This window comes from Hoplias malabaricus, chromosome 2, assembly GCF_029633855.1.
Source record: "Hoplias malabaricus isolate fHopMal1 chromosome 2, fHopMal1.hap1, whole genome shotgun sequence".
NCBI lineage: Eukaryota > Metazoa > Chordata > Actinopteri > Characiformes > Erythrinidae > Hoplias > Hoplias malabaricus.
This window is the reverse complement of record NC_089801.1, coordinates 61,648,078-61,665,869: the sequence shown is the minus strand read 5'-3', so window position 1 is coordinate 61,665,869 and position 17,792 is coordinate 61,648,078. Positions and strand designations below refer to the sequence as shown.

General features: G+C 39.4%; 1 long non-coding RNA gene and 1 pseudogene across 1 annotated transcript; both read left to right on the top strand.

Moving 5' to 3' along the window:
* The first annotated feature begins 1,448 nt into the window (after positions 1-1,448).
* Positions 1,449-3,981, top strand: LOC136677670 (GTPase IMAP family member 7-like; annotated as a pseudogene).
* Positions 3,982-6,260: 2,279 nt separating this feature from the next.
* On the top strand, positions 6,261-10,406 carry LOC136686712 (uncharacterized). Its single transcript, XR_010800364.1, has 3 exons — positions 6,261-6,284; positions 7,007-7,823; positions 9,088-10,406. It is a non-coding gene; the product is annotated as an uncharacterized lncRNA (long non-coding RNA).
* Positions 10,407-17,792: the final 7,386 nt, after the last annotated feature.

Genomic DNA, 17,792 nt, shown 5'->3' with positions numbered 1-17,792 from the left:
ATAAGGACTATTCACAAACAGAGATTGCTGAGTGCAGTGATTACACAAAGAATAATGTTTGTCCATTCTGATCAGGTTCTGGCTATGTTTAACAGTCTTCCACAGGACGACACACTTTTGAGTCGCCAATCCACTTACCAACATGTGTTTTTGGAGCGTGGGAGGAAACCAGAGCACCTGGAAGAAACCCATGCGGACACAGGGAGAACACATCAAACTCCTCACAGACAGTCACCCGGAGCAGGACTCGAACCCACAACCTGCAGGACCCTGGAGCTGTGTGAGTGCGACACTACCTGCTGCACCACCATGCCGCCCTCCTGTTTTGTTTCCTATTATTTATTTATATGAGACATTGTAAATGACCCCCATCCAACTGCAGTGGGTGATAACGCTATGTGTAAGGCTCTGAGCTCTTTCTTGAGTTACTGAACCTCGACACCCCAACAGACAAACCCATGGTTCAAGCTGAAGAACCTACTGTTCTTTGGTTCCACCTGGGGACAGTGGTTTTTCTGATTTACAAACTAATTTATGCTAGTGGAAACATCCCCGATGGTTCCAAATTTAGTTTAGATTAGTTAAAAAAAATCTCTAAATATTTTGAATATGAATATAAAAAACATTTGCTGTAAGGTTTCTCCACACCATCCTCCAGCACATTCTAAGACTTCACCATAAATGGGTACTTTCGTGCATGTGGTGTTGACATGGCAAATACGGGGGTCACACAGCTCAAGCACTCATTCAATCAGAGAGTATCCATCTCCATCGCAGAGTATCTGTTACATCAAAAAGAAGTGCAACAAAAACCACAGAAAATCAGACTGTCCGATTAGCATCTCTCAAGCTCTCCACCAATCAGAGAGTCTGTGTCAGTGCATCAGTTACAGCTACAGGAAACCTGATGGCAGACCACAAGCTGCTGGTAAAGAAAAGCTGCTGAAAACACTAAACATTATTATAACACACACACACACACACACACACACACACACACACACATACACGTCCTACATTAATTAACTGAGTGATGTGCGACTATGGTGAGTAGAGATTGTTATGTAAGTCTAGGTTATTATTTTAAATGCAGTGGATATCTGGACTTTCTGATCAAGTGCTAAATGCCTGATAATATCAGTTATGTGTTGAAGTATTAGCTGTCCATTGTTAGATTTGCTAGAAATACACATAAACTATAACAGTAAATGTACCTCTTTGTTTCTACACTCACTCTACATTGTGTCAGCTCCACTGACCGTACAAGAGCACTGTAAAGTAGTCTGTCTGTTACTGTTTTAGAACTGAATTCTGCATCATTTCATTCCAGTGTAATTATACTTTATTAAAATATAAGTAAAAAAAAAAACATCACAAGTACTTGTTGTTTCCTCAATCCATTTTCAGGTCATTACAGAGCAGTGAGGGAAAATCATTCAGATACTGAAATGGCATCAGCTCGTTCAGGTGAGTAACATCTCACTGACAGACTGTATACAGTTCAGGACCAATGTCAGAGACTATCCTCTGTCTAAACCATTTATGAACAAAAATGTACACTCAGGTTCAGCACATGTTTCTGAGGAGGGTTGGTTCCAAAGTTTTCGAAAGGAGAATTTAATAAAAGACTAAACGCTGTCAACAAAACGAAACTAACATTCTCGCCTGGTGCCGTATCAAAACATGTTCTCATCAGACAATCAGCTTTCATCTCTGAGAGAGAGGAGAACATCTCCACTCTCACTCACTTCAGATCTGACACTTCCACAGCTGTGGGTGTACATCATTTACTGTGAGAAGACAGTGTTCACAGTGTGGGTCTGAAAGGATGTGGAGCTGGATAGAAGAAACCTGCCCTTATTAAAAAAAGTAAACAGACATGAGAGAAGAGCATTTACAAATCAGACAAAGAAGAGAAACAGAAAGTGAAACCAATGTCTCAGACCTTTCCTCAGAAGTTTGTGGGTGTGTTTTGAATTTTGTGTCTGAGGCTGAATAATACCAAACTGTAAACTTTTATCCTGTTGTTCAAAAAGTAAAATCATTGAAAATGATGTTGTGTTGTTTTCTCAGATGTAAGTCCATCACAGTCGACTGTTCGAAGACTAACTGGCAGCTAACAGAATACAAACTGAGCTCTTTTTGCTCAGAATATTTCATTCATTCATTCATTCATTCATTATCTGTAACCGCTTATCCAGTTCAGAGCTGTGTGACTGCGACGCTACCTGCTGCGCCACCATGCCGCCCGCTCAGAATATTTATTGAAGTTAAAGGTACATTCATGCTGCATGGGACGCACTGTAGAAAAGAACAGTGGCAGGAACTCAGACCATGTCTAAGTGTATTTGTATTGTAACTGTATATAAGAACATATGGCTGTAGCTTGAGTCCATTAGTATTTCAGTGTTATAGAATAATGCACAAAGGGCGACACTGTGGTGCAGCAGGTAGTGTCACAGTAACACAGCTCCATAAAATGTAGTGTTGAGTATTTCATTCAGAATTTCAGTTCTTTTTTCTGACTTCCTCTCCCCCCTCTCAGTGCTGAGGCTGGTGCTGCTGGGGAACACTGGTGTTGGAAAGAGTGCAACAGCCAATGCTATATTAGGAACAGAAGCCTTCAGAGAAACAGAAACCAGAGCGAGTGAGATGCAGAAGGGGACGAGTGGACCATAGAAACATCTCCATCATCGACACTCCAGGAATCAACAACACAGCCCTCAGTCCAGAGCAGCAGGAGATTGAAACAGAGCGCTGCATCTCCCTCTCTGCTCCTGGTCCTCATGTGTTTCTGCTGGTGATCAGGAATTCACAGACAGGAATTCTGTAAACTGGATTCAGGAGAAGTTTGGAGAAGATGCACTAAAGTTCACTATGGTGCTCTTCATTGGAAAAGAGGAAAAGGCTAACAGACAATGGAAGAGAATGTCTCAGGATGTAGAACTGTGTGAATTCATTAAAAACTTTGGAGCAGATTACAGTTTGATCAACAGTAAGAGAGAGGTTAATTCTGCTCAGATCACAAAGCTGCTGGAGAAGATTGAGACCATAGTACAACAGAACAGAGAATGTTTTTACAGTCAGGAGATGTACAAGGCAGCACAAACAAAAAGTGTCAAAGAAAAAGAGAGACAAGAGAAAAAAATGGAGCAGAAAAGATACATCCTACAACAAGAAAGACAAGAAGAAAAAGAAAAAGAAAGAACAGTGAAGAGAGAAATGGAATTTAGCATGGATGAGGGGAGATCAGTAAAAGAATTAATTAAAAAAAATAATCATGGACTGAACACTGATGAAAACTTTCATAAAGTGCCAGTAAATAAAACTATGGGAAGAGGAGATTTGAGCCAAGAGAAGCCTTCAGAAACTTTAAGAGGGAGACAGAAGCTGAATGTAACACTAGATATTGTGGAAAAGATGGAAACTAAGCCAGGGGAACAGTTGGAGAAAATGTTCAAGAAGCCCACAGTGATTCAGGGGACATGGGATAAATTCTCACTTGAAAGTAAGTAATCGTTTCAAAATAAACAGCTGAAATCAGAAGGCTTGACTCTTCAGCAGCGTTTTGATGATTATGATTATACTTTTAAAATAATCCTCTTGGGTGATTCTTGTGTAGGGAAGAGTAATCTGCTGATACGTTTCACACGGAATGAGTTCTACAATGACATGAAGGCCTCCATTTATGTGGACTTTGTCACTTGCAGTATCCAAGTGGATGGAAAGACCATAAGAGCTGAGATATGGGACACAGCAGGAACAGAAAACCATATTATCGGGGTGCAGTGGGGGCTCTTGTGGTGTATGACATCACTAGATACTCTACATATAACAATGTGAGGCATTGGCTAAATGAGCTAAACGAATATACAGACAGTAACATTATCATCATGTTAGTGGGCAACAGAAGTGACCTGAGGGAGCAGAGAGAAGTGCCTACTGATGAGGCCAGAGCCTTTGCACAGAATCAAAACCTGTCTTTCATAGAGACGTCAGCTTTGGACTCCACAAATGTTGAAGAGGCTTTCACAAATCTCCTCATAGAATTCTACAGAGTGGAATCACGAAGGCAGAATGCAGACAGGGCTATAAACATCAATGTGGTAAACCTCTGTGTGCCACCTTCTACCAATAGTGGAAGAAGAACCAAACCTAAGTTTTGCTAGAACATGTACACCCTAATACTCCCTCTTTCTATGCTGACTCTACCTCTGTTCATCCCCACTGTGCAACTGCTACTGCTTTGTCTCTTGTTTTTTGAGGTTGAAGTTCATTCCTGAATTTTCAGTTCTGCTCTACACATTGCCATATATCTGCTGTCGTATTAAGGTTCCTATGTTTGTGTAAACATGGGGGTTTTGTTTTGGAGCTCAGTATATCAGGTCATGCTTCAGGACAAGATTGCCACAAAGTCTGTGTTCAAGGACTTGCAGAATTATTTTCCTTAATTTTGCCTGATCTGGAGCCATCAAGCAAGTAACATTTCCTGTTACTTATTTTAATATATGTTATTTATCTGACTTCTTTTACCTGTGTAATCTTGTGATGTCATTGGCCATTGAATGTACAGCACTTTGGTCAATGCAGGTTGTGTAAAGAATGCTTTATAAATAAAGTTTACTTACTTACTTAAAATGTTGTATGTACTCCACCATAAGAAAAAGTTGAATATTGTAAGAAATAAAAAAGTCTGCTGTTAAAGTGGTGCATGTAAAATCATTGCCTACAGATCTTTAAAAATCCACCACTGCAGTGCAGTGTGTACAACACTGCTGCTAAACTAAAGACAAACCTTTGAGGGGACAATACCACTGACATTTTTGAAACTTTTTATGCTCCATCTCTTACCTCATGCTACTGGACTAGATTTCAGAGTCGAGTTCAATTTGGTAGGTGGGTTGGTTGTGTGAAGTTATCTAAAGGGTATGCTCTAGACCCAGAGTGACAATGATTAAGAGAAAATACACTGAGAATGAATGGAACTAAACAGACTGCTAGTCATTACTGGTAGGCATAGTATGTCAGAAACAAATACAGTGAATAGTGCGAATCATCTTATATTTCCAACCTGTCAGTTGTTTTTTTTTTTTCAGTACATTCAGATTCATTTGCTCCTTGCTCTTTTAGGTACTGTGCACATCAGTTCATTTATTTACTTCATTTATTTCATTCATTTACTCCATTCTATCATTCCATTACATTCATGAAATCCAGATATCTAAAGCCCATAAGACATCCCTCAAGGCTCTGCCCTAGGCCCCTTATACTTCACTGCTTTTTGCAGTCAGGGATATATGGGTAACAATGTATAACCTTGATCAACACTGTGTATAGTATATTTTTTATCCTGTTAATCCTGTTATCCTTCAGGAACAAGGGATGGGAACAGATCCAGATCACAGAGCTTCTGTACAAGATGGATATATTAGTGAAGAAGCATAACAGAACCTACACTACAGAGATGTTTGAAAAGGCTCAGATTAGCTCTAAACACAAATGTGTAAAAACTGCTGCTGGATGTGGAGTGGCATTACTGACAATTTGTGGAGCAGCAGGAGCCTTTCAATACAAACTGCTTGGATAGAAATGACACTAAGCGGTGGAAGAGTGTTCAGCAGGAGTGACAGTGTTGATAAAAAACTCATAAATAACATTCTATGTTCGATGTACTAAACCTGAAACTATTCTTAATTCTTAATTCATTTATTCATTCATCATCTGTAACTGTGTAACAAGGTTACTTAAGAGGATTTGTCTTGTCATAAAGGGAATGTTTTCCCATCCTCAGATGAGCTTTAGTTCCACTCCAGGGACTCTGACAGCTCAGGGATCAGAACACACTGCATCAGTACCTCAGAAGGTCAAGAAGAGACACAGTACAAAGACTCCTTAGTGGGGTCTACTAGGGTTAGCTGGGTTTAAGATGGACATGGACTCAGAATGGAAGAGTACAAAGGCTATGCAAACCTTGAATGCAAGCCTTACCCTTAAAAGGGGAGCTAGTGTAAAGGCAGCAAGTGAGCGAGGCAGTATTTCCACTTGATATGTGACAAGATCAGTGAAAACACCCCAACTGCTCCAAAACAGACACGCGGTGATCTTGGCTGACAAACATGTATGGCGTCATCTGTCGACCTCGGTCCCACACAAAAACGTACTGCCAACAGTTTGATTTCCCTGTATTCAAATCATGAAGTAAATTTTGCATCTGTGAAAAAGTACAGAACATTCAGAACAGATCTGCTTTTACAAGTGGATGGAAAAACACAGAAACGTGATGGGTGAGTACGATATGTAGTTATATTTATATATTATATAGTTAAATGTTAGAGAGAACCTTAAACTTGTTCATAGTTGTAAACTTGTGCTGTAGTTACAAGGGTGATGTTGGTTGGAAACCATTAAACATTTTCTTACTTGTTTTGTGTATAATATACTCAACAATTATTTATTGATCCAGCACTTCTATAATAATCAATGTCCTGAGAGTTGGAATCATCCTGATGCTTTAGAAAATAATATTTTCAAAATTTAAATATTGGTGAAACATGCAATTCAATGCAATCAATGAAAATATTGATTCTGGGGAGGCTCCAGACCCACTGTAACCCTGAACTGAATAAGTGCTTAAGACAATGATTGAATAAATGTTGAATTTACTGAGTGCATTGATGAAGCTCTGAAACATGAGGCAGTAATGATGCTGTTACCAGTTAAAGCTATTTATTTGAGCTCTGTTACACCCTTTATACAAAATACACAGTTTTCACTGCCTGTTGTACAAACACAAACTGTTAACACTGTTAAGAGCAGTTGCACTGAATTCTGATTTTTGCCATAACTGTTTATCATCTACACAGTGTGAGGGCTGTAAATGATATATTTGTTGTAGATGAAATAAAATAATCATAGCCACAGTAACTACTAGGAGAGTCTTTGAAGATGATTCTGAAGTGGTAGAGTGAGCATCACACTGAACACTCTCTCTCTCTCTCCCTGTTAGGATGACCTTAACACTTGGGAAGACTGGGTCTAGAACAGTAAAAGAGGAACCAGGAAGGGGTGATGAAATAATATGCAGAGCTCAGTGCGTCACAGAATAGTAAAATCATATTCAAATTACACATTTCCATCTGATAAAAGTAGGAACAAGTTTTAGAACAGCGTATAGAGAATATGATACATTTATTGGATTCCTACATGGCTCCACTCCCTCTTGCAATTCCACATTAATAATTTAAGATGATTTAATATGTGGATATCGCTTATATAATTTGTGTTCTGTACACAGTCTCTGGTCGTGCAGATCAAACCCCTGGGACATCAGTTACAGCACTCGTTGAGTATTTGATATTACAACTGCTCTGTAGCTTCTGTTGTAGTACAAACTTTTTAAAATTATCTGCATTTATTAAAACATTCAGAAAATCACTCGATATCCACAGATTATATTTTTAAACTGACTCTTCTAAATTGTGGAAGTAATATTTTGTTATTCTAACATTTAAACTTTTACACAGTTAGCTGTGGTCTGGCCCACTGAAACATACAGCTCCAGTCAAAAGTCTTCTCATTAGTCATTGGTGGAATAGGGCTGTTCACTGTATAGAGCTGTGTACCAGCCCCTACCTCTGCACAATCCACGTTACCATCTCAGACACATTAAGAAGGGAGCAGTTCTACAAATTAACCCTCAACAAGGCCACAGCTGTTCACTGAAAACCGCTCCAGGTGATGACACCACGAAGCTGACTGAGAGAACGCAGAAAGTGTGCAAAGCTGTCATCAAAGCAAAAGGGAGCTGCTTTGAAGATTCTAAAGTATAAAAAATATTCTAGTTTGTTTAAGACTTTTTTGTTTACTACATAATTCCATCTGTGTTCCTTCATAGTTTTAATGTCTTCCACATTCATTTACAACGTAGAAAAAAAAAAAAATTAAACCATTAGATGAGGAGATGTGTCCAAATTTCGACTGGTGCTGTACATTCACAACATGTGAAAAATGGCCCAAAACAAAGGAAACCCTCCCTGAATGGATGTGTCCTAACTGTTGACTGGTACTGTTATAATACAGTAATAAAATACACATATAATACAGTAGCATCTGAGCTTTCAAATTATACCATTTAGCTGTGATCAAACAGAGTAAACTGAGTAAAACTGGGCACATGGCCAGAACATATGCTTCTGCATTCTGTCAGAGCCAGTTTAGACAGAGATACACGTCAGAGTATTATTACTGGAGTAGACAATATATTTTATTGTCAATACTCCTCTTTTAGAGTTAGCATGTGTCGGGCCTGTGGCTGACCCTACTGTTTGGCCACTGTCACCCACCAGGTGGCGACTCAGTGCTCTCTTAAGTAATCCAGGACAATCAGTAGCACCCGTCCCTGGCCTCGTTTGAGGAGAGCACTCTCACAGCTCTGGCCTCAGTATGGGTTCTGTTTTTAAGGGCGCTACACTGTACTAGCTGGCAATTTGGTAACACACTTTTTTATCCCTCATTACCCCTGGGTCTCTCTGTTCTATTTGTGCCCCTGGCTTTATCCTCACCCTGTCTCTAGGAGCGTGACTTACCTGGAGGTGTGTGATTGACATATTTTCCTTCTTGATACTGGAGGTGCCTAAGCCTGTAGACACCTGGTCTAGTTTCCACACTTACACAGGCACTACCCCAGTTACAGTTTGGATATGTTGTAAATATGAAATTAAAAGTGCTTCTCAATGTTACAGAGAGAGGAATGTATTCAGACGCTTGTATTCAGGGTAATTGAAGTTTCAGCAGTCTATTTTAAAAATAGGTGCAGGGTGATGTGAAACAGCCCAAACAACAATTAAACAAAACAATTCACCCATAATCATTTTAGTGACTGCACTGGAACACCATTTTGGACAAAGGTCCAATGATTGTATCTGTACAGTTGGCTCATAATATCTCAGGAGTGTCTCTGGGACGACACTGAGGTCAGATGGAGGGGCACTGGAGATTGTAGCTTGTGTGTCCTCTAGAGTTTGAGTGGAGATCTCAGTAAATATCTAAGATGGTGTTGTTAATATTAATATTATTACTGATCCACAGGGACAGAACTGAGGATTGTTCTGTTGGGGACGGCTGGATCAGGAAAGAGTTCAACAAAGAATATCATCTTGGTCTGAGAGATGTTTACAGAAGGCTTATCTCCTGCGTTTGTGGTCACACTGAACAGCAGGAAGATCTTTGGCTCTTACTACACCAGAGAGATGTACCACAACACTCAGCAGAGGCTTAAAGAAGAGGAAGAGAGAAGGAAAGAAGAGGAAGAGAAAAGGAAAGAAGAGGAAGAGAGAAAGAAAGTGGAAGATTCGGTGGAAGCTGATGAGATAAAGGAGGCAGATAAAGAGAAGCTGCATTTTCTGACGTGGATTATGATGTCACATACTAAGTTACATGTAATGCTGGGAATAAAGCTGAATATTAAAACTTTTTTAGAACCTGAACACTCTGTTGGAGGAGCTGGTGATGGTGCCAGGGTTTACAGCAGTAATCATGACAGAAGGATGAATAGCCACAGTAATCACATGAGAAGAGCAAGTAGCAAAGAGATGTTATTTGTTTCTTTTAACAGCTCCTGTTGCAGGGCTCCGGTTTCAAAAACACACTTTGAAGGTGGATTGGCGACTCAAAAGTGTCCGTAGGTTTGAGTGTGTGAATAAATCTGTGAGTGTGTGTCGCCCTGCAAAAGAAAGGTGTCCCCTCCAGGGTGTGCTCCCAATTTTTTGATCTCACAACGACCCTGAATTTTATAATAAAACCTTCACTCCTCTGACGTTTAACACCTGTCCACACCCCACCCCTCAGGACTAGACACCGGACCTGGGGGAGGGGAGGGGGGGTGGAGGAGCAGAGATATTTCTGTTGCTACTCCCTCTCTTTAGAATTCTCCCATAAACACATCTGAGACTGCACTGATCTGTCTGTGTTCAAACCACTTCCCAAAACTCACCTTCTCAGATCTGCTTTTATTGTCTGAGGTTTGGTCAGTTTTGTAAAGCTCAGTTTTCAGTTCTGCTCTTTACTGTGATTGTATTGTTACTTTTTTATTAAATTGCATTTTATTGTAAATGTTCCTGTGAAATTTTGTTTCCAGTAGTTGGCTTTTACATGCATATAAACAAAAGTTAATTTGAGCGCCCTGAAAGCACCATATCAATTAAATTTATTGTTATTAATTATTCTTTTATAGTTTATTGTTTTAGTATATTATTTCATGTTCTCATATCTTGTATGGGAGCAAATTTTATGTCCTAAAACACTGGGAGTAAAGTATCTGTCATGAATGGTAAACCAGATGATTTATGATAAATAAATATATATATATATATAAGTATGTGTGATTTCCGCAGGGTCTGGTCATGCAGAGAAAGCCTCTCAGACATCAGCTACAGTTAATTCAATGCAATCAATGAAAATATATATTATTATATTAATAAGGCATTATTAACTCTCTCATTAAGACAAAACTGCAATGAAAATGTCACAGACAAAAATAATAAAGTCTTTTACCAGGTATATTTTTTTTTGGAGAAAACTCCAATTTTTCATTCACTCTCTAAAGCTCTGAAGTAAACTACATTTCTAGACCTTTACTCTGTAGTGTTACTGTAGGGTTAACGTTATGGTGATGTCTAGGGGAAGTAAAATAGATTTTTCATGCTTGGTTACCAGAAATTCATATTAAACAACAGCAAGGACTGTCTTTTTTAATTAAACTGTACAAATTTACCTTGAGACCAGCCTGGGAGATAAAAATGAGGGACTTGTAGGGTCTGTTGACTATGTTTGGTCTAGAGGTAAAATATATTACAGACATATATCAGTGTTTAACATTGTAGAAATATAAAATGAAACTTGTTAAAGTGAGTAAACAATGTGTTTAATAATCCAGTGTTTATAAGAACTGAGCTTTCCATACTTTCTCTGTTGGCTGGGGGCACAGGGTCCTGGTGGTTATCACACTCCCCTCTGATTTTCCATGTTCTCCCAGTGTCTGCGTGTGTGTCCTCCCACAGTCCAAGAACATGGAGGTTAGGTGAACTGTGAGTGTGGTGTGAGATATGGATGGTCACTATCCTGGGTGAACCGATGCAGTCCTCCAGGTGAATGAGTGTACACTGGTGGAGAGTACACTGTCCGCGTTTGGCTGTCATTACTACCCACCCACTGAATGTTATTTAATTAAAAGTGAATTAGTGCATTGTAACTGCAGCATAAGTTCCGTACGTTCAAACATATACCTGTGATGTCATTAAAGCTGTATATATTTGTTGTGTATTTATCAGTGCCTATGATCACCATTGTCCCTCGTCTCTTGTGTGTTTCTCCTGGTGATCAGTTCAGCTGTGAGATTTACTGAGTCGGTAGCCATTGTATATTGTGACGCATGTGGAATGACAGCCAGTTCACGAGAGAGTGAAGGGAACGGTGATCAGTTCTAAAGTGAGCATTCATAACAAAGCAGTATGGTACAGGGCATCAAGCTTTTGAGGGGTACTTTTGCCCGCAAACTGTAAACTGTATCACTGTGATCAAACAAAGGGAGTAGAGTCATCTGAATGAAGATGAGTTTAGCATCTAGGGTGAAGGAGGATCTATTTCTGTATAACAACCCAAGTTTAGCATTAACTTTTGTTTTTTAACTTTATGATTTGATAAGAGAATGCTAATGAACCAGATGCCTAGGTATTTGCCTAGACACTAACACACCACCACGTCAGTGTCACGGCAGCGCTGAGAATGATCCAGCACCCAAATGATACCCGCTCTGTGGTGGCCCAGAGCATTGACGAACAGGGTCAAATGGGGCTATCAAAGTATGCAGAGCAACAGAAGAACTACAGTCTGTTATTGTAGAACTACAAAGTGCTCCTGCATCATCAGTGGAGTAGAGATAAGGTGTCACATTAATGTCAAAAGTGGAGGGTGCACTCCAGGTGGAAAATACAAATCAATACAAAAGTTTTGTATGTGGGAGTATACCTTTTAATAATATTGTAGTAACTGATAATATCCGTGACAGACCACACACCAAAAGTTAAAAAAAGTTAAAACAAAAAGAAAGTTGGTACAATTTCATAACAACATTCTTTTTCAGAATCATAATCAGGAAACCAAATTAGAAGCATGAATTAGGGCTGGTCAACAAATAAATATCAATATATATCACAATGTGTTATATTTGTTGTGTCGTCCAGCCCTAGCATGAATACAACTGAATAATTTTTATTTCCACATTATCTTCTTCACATAAACACTTACATATCACCCCACACCCAACGCCTTAAGAAAACACTGAAATCACTCAAATTTAAATTCAAAGGAAAGAGAAAGAGATGAACAGCATGCATATATTTTCAGGTTTTTCAGAAAGTAACAAAACTACTTCCTGGGGAAATCTTAATAAATATATACAGCCCTTTAACTGCTGTGATGGTCTCAGTAGAGTCCCACATCAGTGGATCAAGAGGGAAATCTATGCAGTGGTGGCGAGTTGTAGGTTTTAACTGGACTGCACTCCATCGGCTCTGGTTCTTCAAAGACCTTAAATAAAATATAAATAGATTGAAAAAACGAATGTCAAAGATTGGGTCATGGACTCACACTACAGCTCATAGTCAGAACTGATGAAGATTATTTTAAATTATTCAGAAGGACAGACTGTAAGCTGTGTTTACTCACTGGAATAACCATGTCATTCATCATCTTCAGCAGACCTTCCCAGTGATTCTTTTCTGCTTCTGAATAGATTTTCTTCAACAATTGTACATTTCTGTCAGGAACTGGCTGTGGTTTTGCCAATTCCTTAACACATTCCATTAGAAGTTCTTCTAAGTGGGGATCTTGTGTGGCTTCCTTGATGAACACAATCATCTCTTTTGGAGAATCTCTGGAACACAACTGGTCCATAATGTTCCAAATGACAGAATAGAGGGGGATTGCAAACTCAATGATATGGAACTGCTTTTCATTAGTGAAAAATCCACCAGTGTGCATGGCAATGAGTTTACAGTCTTCATCAAAGACAGAAGATCCAGAAGAGCCTTCACGGAAACAAGTGTTGTATGTTGCAATAAAGGAATTGACCCCTATGACCTCAGATTGTGAGTAACTAAGAGAACATTTCACACTGAATTGAAGAGCATTCCCTGTGTCTTGGCCAGTTGTTTGATGTGGGACTATGCAGGACACATCCTTTCTTTTCTCATCAGTCTCAGGTTGACCAATGATGCATATTCCACACTCTTTTTTATTGGAGGTGTACTCCTGGAGAAGTCTGGGTAATTTGGAAATTTCCACAGAATCGTCCTGGAGCTTCAGAAGTGCAAAGTCAATGAATCTTCCTCTGTTATCTTTGCCTTTAAAATAAGCAAAAACTTCTGAGCACAGTGGAAACTCCTTATCTAATGCTCTTCCACTTCTCAGGTCAAAATTAACAGTAGCTGAACTTGTTAGCTTTCTTGATTGGCTTATGTAACTTCCTTCAATTACATGTGCATTAGTCAGGATGAAACTATCAAAGAGCAGAAAGCCTGTACCCTGACTATCTCCAACCCTGATCCTACAGACAGATTTTCTCAGATTCACAAGTTTCTCTACTTTTAACATTTCTGAGAATGGTTGAATACTTTTTGCATAATTCTTCTGCATGGTTTTCGAAATGTCTCCAAAGTCCGGCATAATGATGGTTTCCTTTTGAGAGTTTATATCTCCTGGCTTTTCATTAATTCCTGTCTTGTTTGTGTTTTCTGATGTATCTTTATCAGCCGTTGAAGGCATAGTGTGGGAGTCTGAAGCAGATGCTTTTTGTTTGTCAGTAGGTTTTCCTTTTTCTCCCAGCGGCAGACAGATTTCATAATTACGGCCCTGAAGACTTTTAACATTCTGATTGATCTCTATTGTTGTTTTGTTATTAGTGTCATGCAGTTCACATCCATCTTCTGATACACTCTCAGCAAAACGTCCATCTCTCCTCATGGCTGATGCAATTGTCTCATCGCTGTCTGCGTACACACAGAGGGTTTTGAACTGATTCCTAACTATTGCACTGCTGACCACTTGTTTAGTCTTAGTGGTTTTGCCTCCTTGAGAATTCACAGTGAAGGTGATCCACTCTACATCTAGGTCTTTGTGTCTTTTGGAGATCCTCTGCATCCTCTGATTTCTCCTTCTTCACTTTGGATTGTAACATGTCTTCCTTCTCTTGCTCTTCTTTTGGAAAGGTGTATATGGAGAGTGTTTTTTTATCTCTGATTAAGCCACAGGGAAAATGTTCTGTAATGACACCATCAGTGGTGCTGTTTTCTATTTCAATGACAAAGGGATGGTACCCCAGGTTTTGCTTGAACTTATAACTTGATTCTAGTGACTGTAACACTGTTCCAGATGAGGTGCAGTTGACTTGAAAATCATGATCAGGCTTTCCATGGAACCGGAACTGAAAAGAATGTGAATGTGACATCTACAAAATACAGGAAAAATAAAAGAGTAGTAGTCACTGAATTTCAGAAGACATATATACAGTTGGCTATGGAATACACATTGTAATGCAGGAAAAGCAGCACAGTATGGTACTTGGTTTCTTATGAATGCTCTTGGTGACCTTTTGTGTGAGATTATTAAGCACAACACGTTGAAATATGTATTCGTAAGGAAACGGTATCACTAAGAGACTTTGAATTAGAAATTTGAATATTATTTTAAATCTATGTCATAGCATCTGAAGTTGAATTTTAAAACAGAAACTGCATTTTAAATTTAAAAGCTAATAACAGTGTAATATGGGTGGTACGTTGGTGAAGCATGTAGTGTCGCAGTCACACGGCTCCAGGGACCTGGAAGTTGAGGGTTCGAGTCCCGCTCCGGGTGACTGTGAGGAGTGTGGTGTGTTCTCCCTGTGTCCGTGTGGGTTTCCTCCAGGTGCTCCGGTTTCCTCCCATGCTCCAAAGTGTCCGTATGTGTTAGTGTGTGTGTGTCGCACTGTGAGGGACTGACTCCCCCTCTAGGGTGTGTTCCTGCCTTGCGCCCAGTGATTCCGGGTAGGCTCGAGACCAACCGTGACCCTGAACTGGATAATGGTTACAGACAATGAATTAATGAATGAAGAGTGTAATATAAAATCTGAAGAGTAATTTCTCAAAAGTCAAATCTCCAAATTGATTCAGTTCACTTGAACAGCACTTGTTGCCGGCGCCAGACCTTGGGCGATATCTGGCTGGATACACAGGCTGGGAAGCGCTATGGATCAATGAAGAGACGAGACACCAAAATTTGTCTCTACCAGCCCAGCGCCAGTTTATTTCTGAGCTGCGCATGCTCCTAGATGAAAGCTATTGTTTCTCCAGCAGATCCACTTTGACACATTAGTGCCACCCCCCGGCAGAATGGGGGAACTTTACATACAAAATTAAAATCTTTATAGAAAAACTGTAAAGTTAAAGTAATTCTGCAACTAAAATGAAAATAAAAACAATAATTTAAAAAAAAAAAACTTTGGGGGTTGTCTGATTTTATTCCAACTTTCAAGCAAAGAAACCTCCTGTTTCAGCTTTTTAACTGAGGCAATTTCTTGACCCTCTACACAATGTTGTTAAAAATGATACTAGGTGAGTGTCAACATCCTACTGACACCACATAAGCTCAGTTTAGAAGACAAAAAAAAAAATGGGAGAAAAAGAGGAGATCTTACAGGGCATAATTCAATTACTGGATGTGGATTGCAAATAGTATCTCTCCATAATCTTGACCACTTTGATGATAAAGTGCATGAGCATATGTGCAAAATCACTACTCTGGAGACAGCGCTGCCTTTGAAGCTGAAGGAAAATCATTGGATACCAGCAAACAGGTGGGATTAATGTGAGCTGGTTAAAACAGAAAGGGTGGAGATCAAATACTGCACCATAAACCGGTAAAGCTCTGCCTAGACCTTCGTGTTTGCCTGCTCTGTCTGACAGAATATGTCAGTATTTGATTTACTTGAATGGAGGGTAATGCTGCTTCCGAAGAAGCTGCAGAATGTTATAATGCTCTGCTGCCTCTGAGGCAAATTATTTTTCTGCCTCTGAAATAGATACAGAATATTGTACAATAATGCTGTTTTGAGGCAGAGGCAAAGACAAAGCACTTGATTGCTGCCTCTTAGGAAGCATAGCATTTTTGTATGTCATGGTGCAGCTTCTTCAGAGTCCGTAATCGTAAATCAAGTGTGAAAATGTACTTTCTCTGAGGCAGCAGAATTTTATTGTATAATTTTGTAGCTTCCTCTGAGACAGCAATCTTAATTCAAACTTGCAGGAAAATGCTTTTTTCAGAATCTGCCTCAGAGAATATGCCTCATCGTCCTCAGAATCAATGTTACATTATGCTCCATTCATTCATTCATTCATTATCTGTAACCGCTTATCCAGTTCAGGGTCGCGGTGGGTCACTTCTAAAAATGCATCACTTCTAACAAACTATGAAACAGAACAAAGTGTACATTATACTGCACATTTATTTCTTCCAGAGTCATTTCTGTCTAGGCAGAGCTTTACTGGTTTATGGTTTAGTATTTGATCATCTCCACCCAGTCCATGTTAATCACATTCATTCATTCAGTAAAGAATTTTAATATAGCCTGTCAGCCATCTACATCATTTCAGATTTATCAGTCTCCAATCATACAGTATCACGCATTCTTACACAGTTAATGCATGCATTATTTTACCTTGTGCTGAAGTTAAAGTAATATTTTTGAATTCTCTGATATTCTGCAGGTTCAAGGTTTTTTTATATGCTCCAGGCACTGTGGCAGGGTGGAGCTGAAATTCTAATGACAGCTAAAGAAAAAAGAAAAATGTATAATTTGGCAATTATAATGAGAACAATTTCACATGCCCACACCTCTAAGCTGTCCCAACAGGAACACAAACCTACAATGTCTCGCTGTCTTGTCTTATTTATCCAGTGTCATGTGAAGCTTTTCAGCTGTGTTTTTTATTATTTAAGTTATTTTCTGAAATCTGCATTACTTCGCCTGTTGTGTACCTGTATGATGTATAGTTCTTGTGTAGTGTGGTGTTGCTGGGTAAATGTGCATATGTTTGTGTGTGTAGCTCCTCTGTAACGGATGTTGGTGTGTGTTAGAGGTGTGGTCTTACTGTGACACTGAAATAATTCTGAAATTGAAACAAATCACAAAACTACTGAAAAACTTTAGTTTCAAATGGATATCTGCAAAAGATTGCACTTTAGCATTGCAAAGTTAAAGGGAATGTGAGTCAATTATTACTACTAATGTGTGTACATTAGATATAATTCATTCTATTTCAGTTTTTCATACTTAATCCTGATCAGGTCTGTGGAGCCTTCAGAGTCTTAGCTGAGTTTTTCTTGTTGAGAATTTTGTTCTCAGAATGGGGTTTTGTCTTTTAGAAATTAAGAAAACTGTAAACGTTTTGGACATCTGATCTCCACACAAGGGGCGGCATGGTGGAGCAGCAGGTAGTGTCTCAGTCACGAAGCTCCAGGGATCTGGAGGTTGTGGGTTCGAGTCCTGCTCTGGGTGACTGTCTGTGAGGAGTGTTCTCCCCGTGTCTGCGTAGTGTCACAGTCATGGTGTCACACTCAAGCTCTCCACCAATCAGAGGTCTATGAAACAAATACAGGCATCCACAGAAAATCAGACAGTCTGAATGTCATCTCTCCACCAAACAGACAGTTGATGATAGTGCACTGGTTACTGCTAGACGAAACCACAGGAAAGCAGA